General features: G+C 38.5%; 1 protein-coding gene across 3 annotated transcripts in view; it reads right to left on the bottom strand.

The window, feature by feature from the left end:
* The window catches only part of LOC114214329 (NXPE family member 3-like), a 59,937-nt gene that overhangs the window by 28,877 nt on the left and 22,661 nt on the right, over nt 1-8,399 (bottom strand). The window lies entirely within an intron of this gene.

The raw sequence follows: 8,399 nt of genomic DNA, 5'->3' as shown, positions 1-8,399 counted from the left end.
CAAAATGCACATGTACTGTTATAAGTTGGAAAAACCATTAAGAAAGACAAGGAGAAAAATATTATAAAAGTTAGAATAATGAGTACATCTAGAATAACAGGAGAGAAGGAGGGGTTACCACTCGGGAGAGACAAGGTGTCAGGGGCTTCTGGAGTGAGGATCTTGTACTCTTTCTTATTTTGGGTGGGAGTTATATGAATGATTTTATAACAATCTGTTAAACTGTTTTATGCATTTTCTGTTTTATTATATTTCTAATAAAATTTTAAGTAAAATTATGTACATCCATTTTTATATAGGTACATGCATACATATGCATTTAAATCCTTATATTTGTAAAAATTCCTTATATTTGTATAAACCCTTCTATTTGTATATGTACATGCATACATATACATTTAAATCCTTATATTTGAAAATCCTTGTATTTGTAAAAAGTATCTGATGCAGGGGCGCCTGGGTGGCTCAGTTGGTTAAGCGACTGCCTTCAGCTCAGGTCATGATCCTGGAGTCCTGGGATCGAGTCCCACATCGGGCTCCCTGCTCGGCGGGGAGTCTGCTTCTCCCTCTGATCCTCCCCCCTCTCATGCTCTCTCTCTCATTCTCTCTCTCAAATAAATAAAATCTTTAAAAAAAGTATCTGATGCATAAATATACAAAATAGTGGCCCATAGATGGAAGGGGAATGGAGTTTGAAGGGCAGGAATGGAAACAAGACTTCTCTTTGTATAATTTTCTGTACAGTTTTGCCTTTTGCTTCATGCATATGCAATACCTATTAAAAATTTAAATCTAAAAAGTGCAGTCCCTGAAATTGGGAACATAATGAACAACTCGAAATATTTATCAAATTGTTAACAACCACAAAGAGAATGAATTTATTCAGTTCTTTGTACTTGGTTAGGGGGATGCATTCTAAGGACAAAAAAAGTTTACAAAAGAATATTACAGTTGGTTCAAATCATACAGAGTTCACACTCCGTGACTGGTGGCTATGTCTCACATCTTTTTCAGTCTGTCAGCCCCTTCCTCCACGTGCCTCACCTCCCCATTTGCAATTATTTGTTGAAGAAACCAGATTGTTTTTTTCTGTAGAGCTTCCTATGGTCTGGCTTTTCACATCAATACTGTTTAACATTTTCTTTCAACTCTGTATTTCCTATAAATTAGTAATTAGATCTAGAGGCTTGATCAAATTCAGATTCCATTGTGGGGGGCAAAGCTTCATAAGGAATAACTATGCTTCCATCAGGAACCATACTGTCTGGATATCTCTACTTTTTGTGATATGAGCAGCTATTGATGATTACTGACTAATTCTATTAATTCATAAGGAGTTATGAAATGATGATATTCTAGTGTTATCATTCCTTCTGTATTTATTAGCTGGAGTATTGTTATAGAGAGAAATTTCCCCTTGCCAACCATTTGGTTATATAGGAAAGACAGGATAAAAACTTGATTCTTTTCCTTTACTTAACAGTTTTTAAAATAATGAGCTGATTGCCTAAAATTCTACAAAGTGTTATCATACGTTTGTGGATTTAAACAGGTCTGTTGTGTTTCAATCCAGTGCAGCAGTTTTTTTCCTTGTTGATAATCAAATGTCCTTTTTTATTTTTTATTTTTTGTTCCAGTGGAAGCCTCTTCAGGTTGGCTTCTGAGTCCTTTTGATACAACCCTGGTCATCTATACAGATCTTTAACTTCATTCAGTGGTTTTACTGTTATTTTTAATAGTGGTATTGTTACTTTGAAATTACTTTTTTTAGTATGATAGAATATAGCAAGTAATTGTGAGTTTTTTAAAAAAAGTTTTTATTTTAATCCCAGTTAACAGTTAGATTGGTTTCAGGTGTACAATATAGTGATCCAACAATCCCATACATCAGCTGGGGTGCATCACAGCAAGTATGCTCCTTAATCCCCATCACCTATTTCACCCACCTCCCCACCCCTGTCCCCTCTGGTAACCATACTGTTTTCCAAAGTGGCTGCACCAGTCTGCATTCCCACCAACAATGCATGAAAGTAATTGTGTTTATATTGTTAGATTTTCCATGTAAGAGAAATGAAATGCAAATATAAACTCAAATTAGAAGATAAACCACTAACTCTAAAATAAATTTGAAGTATCAAGATGAATTGGTGATTTTTAGTCTATCTGTGTATCTGTCATCGATCTGTATTCTCTTCTGTCTTTTAAATAACCTAGAAACAATGTTACCCCAATAATCATGAGCACTACAGTGACCAGATATTCATTTCTAATTTCATTCTATTCATTTCTAATTCCATGAATTCTTGGAGAATCAACAAATTCTAGGTCAGGAGCAAAATAGTACAAAGTGAGCCTGGGATACCTTGTGCCAGAAATCAAGGAAGCTTTCTAGTTTTGGAGGTATGTCAGAAAGGACACAGGAGTCAATTTGGCAGAGATTGTGAAAATTTGAATATCAGAGAAAAGAATGAGAGGGAATAATTAGAGAAAATGATAATTTTATAAAAGATTGGCTCAACCACATCAAATTGATAAAAATCTATGTATCATACAATGATACCAAAAAAAGATGGTCATTTGCTACCATTTTAAACCGGCTCTTTTCTTTGCAAATTGCTCATTAAAGGGAAACAGTTGAATATTTTCTTGCCTTTCCAGGAGAAGTTATCTTTCAACTAACCTATTAGCTCCAGTTAATGAGAGGAAGCATTATTTTTATAAAAGGCCAGCTGACAACTGTAGAAAGAACAATGGAGTTAGAAAATCACTCTTTTGTGGGGTGCTTGGATGGCTCGGTTGGTTAGGCGTCTGACTCTTGATTTCAGCTCAGGTCATGATCTCAGAGTTGTGAGATCAAGTCCAGTCTGGCTCCGAGCTGGCTGGGTGGCATGGAGCCTGCTTAAGAGTCTCTCTTTCCCTGTGCCCTCCGCCCCCCCACAAAAAAATTTAAAAAGAAAGAAAATCACCCTTTTGTAACATTTATAAAACGATTGATACAGGAAATCATTATCAGCTGTGTTAAAATCATTAGGAGAATGGCTAATGGGGATTTCTGGAATTCATGCAAGGCCAAAATGACACCACTAGATTCCTTTCTGATCCCAAGGGGAAAACATAACTGCTGTGGAGGGATCACGCTTGTATAACCTTACCCAGTGGTCACACATGGTCATGGTCACTGATGGTAAATAATCAGATACTGATACTCCAAATGTGCTGCAAATAGAATTTACAACATCCCTTTCCAAATGTTTAAGTTAAATCTATCAAGTCTTTAACTCATAATTTATTTTTATAGGGAAAACAAGAAATAAAGGACTAACTAAATGTCACCATCAGTAAGCTAGCAGAAATAATCCAGAAGGTGGGACATTTGACAGGATAACTGGCCCTAACTTTTCCACTAAAAAGGATAAGGAAAAGGAAGGACTAGCCTGGATTTAAAGAAATCAAGGTATTGGGGCACCTGGCTGGCTCAGTTGGTGGAGCATGTGACTCTTGATCTCAGGGTCGTCAGTTCAAGCCCCATGTTGCATACAGAGATTAGAAATAAATAAGCTTTAAAAAAATAAAGAAAGAAATCAAGGGATAAACCACCAGGTCCTGGAATGGATCTTGACTTTGAAAAACAATTGTATGGACTTTTGAAGGACAATGGTAGAAATATGATTATGAACTGCATATTAGATTTAAGGAATTATTATTCATTTTGTTCACTGTAATAATCTTATTTTGGTTATGTCTAAAAATATTGTTTCTAAAATATTTATACTGAAATATCTGGGAGTGGGACGTGATAATTCTGCATTTGACTTAAATACTTAAGCATATGAAAATAAAGTAGAAAGGGACAGGTATATGCCACAGGAATGTAATGGAAATAACACTGTTGAGAGGGAAAGTGATTTAGGAGGGAGGGGAAATTGGTAGAGCGATGTCCTTGAACAGGCAAGAGGGGACAAGAACCAGAGGGGAAGTGGAAGGATCAGTCATAGACAAGAGCATATAAAAACAGGTGGGAAGATGGAGAATTCTAGTACAGGCGCCAGGAGGTGAGGAAATGTGGTTGTGGGAGAGTCTGCAATTCACCTCCAGTTGCTTTGTTTTCTTCAAGAGAATATGTTAGGTCATCTGCTGAGGGTGAGGTTGGGGAAGGTTTCAGGAGAGAGGAGACTTGGAGGAAGCAGTCACCTAGGAGCAGCCCAGTGGAACTAGGGCAGTGACTCAGGCTTCAGTGCACATCAGCAGCACCCAGAGGTCTTGTTGAAACAAAGACTTGCTCCTCCCCAGAGTTTCTGACTCAGTGGGTCTGGGGCTAGGCCTGAGAAGCTGTATTTCTAGCAAGCCCCCAGGTGATACTGATGCAGCCCATCTGGGGACCACAATTTGAGAACCACTGTGATTACCGTGCTTCATTAGGGCCCCCTTGAGGTGTATGGTCTAGTGTTTCAAGTGAGAACTGTCAGCATGATGGAACGTTTTTCTCCAGGTGTGTTCTGCTGCACAGGTGTAGCTGCAAAAGACGCAGAGGGTTGAATGAGCCAGAGCCAGAGATTATCACCAAAATAATCATACAGGGCGCTCCTTCTTGTCATTCTGGATTCAGCTCAAATGAAACTGTTCAAGAAGCACCTTCTCTGACCTTTTAATCTAACTATCTTCCTCCTCCTTAACATCTTGCACTTTCACATTGTTTTCTCTCACAGAACTTTCCACTGTCTAGAGCTGTATGTATATGTATTTATTTTTTTATGTGTTTCTGGGTCTTTCTGCTAGAGTTCATGCACAACAAAACAGGAATCTTGATTTCTTGTTTTGGCCACTGCTATGTTCCTAGAACCTGGAACAGTGCCTAGACACCAGTGGTTCTCAGTAATTATTTACTGACAAAAAATAAGCAGGTGTGAAAAATAAGAAAGGAAGGAAGGGAGAAACAAGGAAAAAACTTACATAATTACAAAAATATAAACACAGTTCACTGATGTCTAAAATTAATGTAATTAAATACATTGGAAAAATGGGAGTCTAGCTAGTTGCTCACCACCCCATTTTCTCTTCCTGAAGACTTTGTTTCCTAAATTCCCTGAGTGGGTTGTGGACATTGGAATTTGGGCAGCAAAAATGTTTAACACTTCCATGCCTGGACATAAAACACCCCATTATAGGGTGTTGAAAGGGACCTTGATTCTAGAGTCACTGCTTAAACGACAGCAGTATGGAAGGCTGCTCTCCCAAACTGTACTGTACTCAAACTGACTGTACTTCAGATGAGTTCAAAATAAACTTTCGTATCAAGCCATTGAAATTCCAGCGTTCTTTTTATTACGTAAAAAAGAGGAATGTCAAAACTGATTCATCAGGAATTACTAGTATATCAGTCAGAATGCAATGAGGAGAAAGAAACACACAGGATTTAATTTGAACAGGGAAAGTTAATGTAAAGAATTATTAATTACAACAGGGTAAAGAGAATTCTAGACAACACTATAGAGCTGAGGGACAGAACCTGAATTCTAGAATAAATTTTTAGCTTACTGTTTGCTCTAAAGTGGTATCCATTCTACTATTTATCCCATCTACTGGGTGGTTTCAAAGAATATTTCCACTTGGAAGATATCTACTTGGTTCTTTGCAGTCTGTAAAGAATTCAAAGTAACATATACATGGATTAAGATAAAACTAACTCCAGGAGGGATCTGAGCCTCCACTCCTCCCTGGAAGCAACATGGCAGACAAGGTGAAGTGAAGAAATGCTAGTTGGCACTGTGCTTCCCTGCCCCTGGTGTCAGTAGGGCAAAGTGTGGAGCTGAACTTCCACCTTCACCCAGTGGCAATGAGACAGTGAGAGTTGGTGCTCCATGGTCACCAGGCTGGCTTCAGTAGGGCCCCCAAGACAACTAAATATATACGCCATCTAGATCTGCATGCCACACCTAAACAAGGTGATTGCCTGCTAAAAAGAACAAAGGTAAAATAAGACCCAGAGTCCCAGAACATAACACCTAGAATGTCCAGTAAATGACAGAAAATCATTCATCATACCAACAGCCAGGATAATCACAACTTGAATGAGAAAAGATCATCATCAGATGCCAACATCAAGAGTACTCAGATGTTGGAATTATCTGATAAGGATTTTTAAAGCCACCATCATAAAAAATGCTTGAATGGGCCATTATGAACACTACATATCTATTAGTACAGCTACAATTTAAAAGACTGATCCTTCCAGGGGCGCCTGGTGGCTTATCAGTTAAGTATCCAACTCTTGATTTCAGCTCAGGTCATGATCTCAGGGTCGTGAGATCAAGCCTTGCATCAGGCTCTGCTCTGGGCATGGATCCTGCTTAAGATTCTCTCTCCCCTCCCTCTGCCCCTCTCCCCCTGCTCTCTCTCTCATTCTCTCTCTTTAAATAAATAAATAAATAAATAAATAAATAAATAAATAAATAAATAAAATGACTGACCCTTCCAAGTGTTGGTAAGGATACAGAGTAACTAGAAGTCCTACCCAGTGACGGTGGAAATATAAAATGATACAACTAATTTGGAGAACATTTTGGCAGTTTCTTAAAAAGTTAAGCATATGCTTATCATATGATCTAGCCATTCCACTTTAAAGTTTTTATTCAAGAGAAATGAAACATATATCCATACAAAAACTTGTGCACAAATATTCATAGTAGCTTTATTTGTAATAGCTAAATTGGAAACAACTCAAATGTCTATCAACAGATGAATGGATAGTCAAATAATGCTATATCCATACAATGGAATACCACACAGCAGTAAATAGGGAATGAACTATTGCCACATGCAGAAATGTGGATGAACGTCAAAATTATTATGTTGCGCAAAAGAAGCCACACAGAGAAAAGAGTACAGATTGTATGGTTACGTTTGTGTAAAGTTCTAGCAAATGCAAACTAAGTTAAAAAGACAGAAAGAAAATGTGCGGTTGCCTGGGAAGGGAGTGGGAAGGATTAGGGAGGGCCACAAGGAAACTTTCCTGGGTGGTGGGTATGTTAATGATCTTATTTGTGAAGATTGTTTTCCAGGTGGATGTATATGTTATAACTTATGAAACTGCACACTTTAAGTATGTGTTTATGGCTTGTCAATTACACTTCAATAAACTGTTTAAAAGGAGAAACTCCAACTAGCCTAGTGACTGAGGGTGACAGTAACGCAAATTTCTAAACTTTTCAGGAAGACAGGAATGTATCTGAGCTTCCCATCTGAGATGGGAGTTAATATGCTTAGATGGACGTTCTTCCAAAAACATGGTAAGCAAGAGCTACAATTAGCTTGTTGCTAACTTTACAACTGAGTTCACAGAGAGTATGATCACTGAACATATGGCTAGCTTTTCCATTCTACCTTCCTCTTCCCCAGATATCTTGGAGACTGGTAATAACTTTGTACAAGGTACTGCCTTCTTGCGACATACTTTTATTCTATATAACTGTTAAAGATGCTAAATGTTTGTTTTTCTTTTTTTTTAATTTTTTATATTTTATTTATTTATTTGACAGACACAGCGAGAGAGGGAACACAAGCAGGGGGAGTGGGAGAGGGAGAAGCAGGCTTCCTACGGAACAGGGGGCCCGATGCGGGGCTTGATCCCAGGACCCTGGGATCATGACCCAAGCCGAAGGCAGACGCTTAACTGACTGAGCCACCCAGGCACCCCTGTTTTTCTTTTCTAAATGGGAGGTAACTCACAGGTCCTATGATAGTTTTCTGTTTTCCATTAATCTTGACCATTTAGAAAAATGGTATGCATGGAAGATTTGGGGTTTGGATGAATTTAAGTTTGGAGGGGCTGAGGAAACTGCATGCACTGAGCAGAAGTCACTCAGGTTTTAGGATCTAAGAGAACCACAGCTTGCTCTACCAGCTGCCGCTCAACAAGGGAAAGAAAGGAAGAGAGAAAGAGAAGAGAAAAAAGAAATTGAGGGGGAGTGTGGGACAAAAGTTTGAATTTCATGTTGTTTACATTATTTTTACTTAAAAGAGAGTAAATGGGGATTCTATTTATTAACTAAGTGGGGGGACCTTTTTGTATTATCAGAAATTGTATTATTTGAAGGCTTTTTTTAAAGCTGTCATTTGAGCTCATTACATAACATCTGGTTGCCTAAACTGGAAAGGCAGCTCAGCAGTAATAATTATATTCTCCTAGCTCAGAGTCCTTTGCTCACTTGCCCTTGGAAAAGTCCCAGCATCCTGCCCCACCTCTCTATTGAAAATGTAGGAGCCTTGTCTCTCAGAACCCTCCTTGTTTACCTTTTCCTTCACGAGGCTCCAGGTGTCCTGCCCTCTCCCCCCACAGAGCCACTCATAGCACATGGTGTCTCCCAGGTACATCCCCCACTGCTGAAGTGTGGAGTTCCCCA

This window comes from Eumetopias jubatus, unplaced genomic scaffold, assembly GCF_037043125.1.
Source record: "Eumetopias jubatus isolate StellerSeaLion01/CBP00866 unplaced genomic scaffold, mEumJub1_p1.0 scaffold_12, whole genome shotgun sequence".
Taxonomy (NCBI): domain Eukaryota; kingdom Metazoa; phylum Chordata; class Mammalia; order Carnivora; family Otariidae; genus Eumetopias; species Eumetopias jubatus.
The sequence above is the reverse complement of the archived record's forward strand: the minus strand, read 5'-3'. Positions and strand labels throughout refer to the sequence as shown.